Raw genomic sequence first — 1,114 nt, 5'->3', positions numbered from 1 at the left:
CGTCTCTTCTGAGCTTTCTGGCTGTGGCCATGGGGTAAATGGCACTGGAACGGCTAAAAGATGCCACTCGGGACGGTTGGTCTTTGCCCTCAGTAGCCTGTGAGCTCAACCGGGATTATCAGGTGCTGGAAAATTGAAGTACAAGCTGAATGCCAATTTGTAGATAAACAGTAGAACCTCACTTTCTAGCCAGGCAGACTACTTATTTGCCTTCCAGAATGTCATCTCCCTGCGTCAGAGGGCTGGAGGTGCTCAGTAAAGGTGACTGGATTACTGGGTGAGTGTGAGTGAAGCAGGGGACCGATTCTTCCAGCGGACCATGGGCTCCCCACTCTGGGAGAGCCCGCCCAGCCTTCCTTCCTCCACCACGGGTTGCCCTCTGCTAGGCCCCCACTGCTGCTCTGGGCCCAGAGATGACAGCTGCCCGCCCTGGCCGCAGGAAGTTGCGCTAGCCCCGGTGTTTGCAGAGCACCTAGTGGTGGAGCTGTGCAGGGGATTCACTGATAGTTTATCTCCCATTTTTTTTGCTGGTCTCCTTGTGGAGGTTTGGGCGGGGCTCCTTCCATCCCTTCACATGGAATCTCTTCCATTCATTTCTACAGTCACTCTGCACTCCCATTGCAGAGGAGCTAAGATGCTGCATCCCCACGACATGCCTCAAAAATAAAAAATAAAGTCACTCCTTTATTCATTCAAAATGTCCTGGGCACTTCTCGTTTATTAAACATTCCAGTGGCCTCTAGGGGCAGAATAGCCTGATGATTAAGAACACAACGCTCTGTTCCTGACTCCACCACTTGCACTTAATGCCTTTAGGCAGATTATTTCACTTCTCAGTCCCTCAGTTTCCTTGCCTGTCAAGTGGGGATATGACAATGGTATATGCTTGATGGGGTTGATGTCAGACTTCAGTGAGTTAGCACCTCTGAGTGCCTGGCAGTCGTAAGCACGTGATAGGCATCAGCTGTTTTCCGTCATCGTTGCTTTGCAGCTGCCAGTGCTGGGAAGCAGGGTGAGGGTAAGCAGAGGTCCCTGATCTCCTGGGCAGATCGACCCGGTCACCTAACGACTCCGACACGCGCAGGTCCCCAAGTGTAACAAGTGCCTGTGATGG

This window comes from Bos javanicus, chromosome 23, assembly GCF_032452875.1.
Source record: "Bos javanicus breed banteng chromosome 23, ARS-OSU_banteng_1.0, whole genome shotgun sequence".
NCBI lineage: Eukaryota > Metazoa > Chordata > Mammalia > Artiodactyla > Bovidae > Bos > Bos javanicus.
This window is presented reverse-complemented; position numbering follows the sequence as displayed.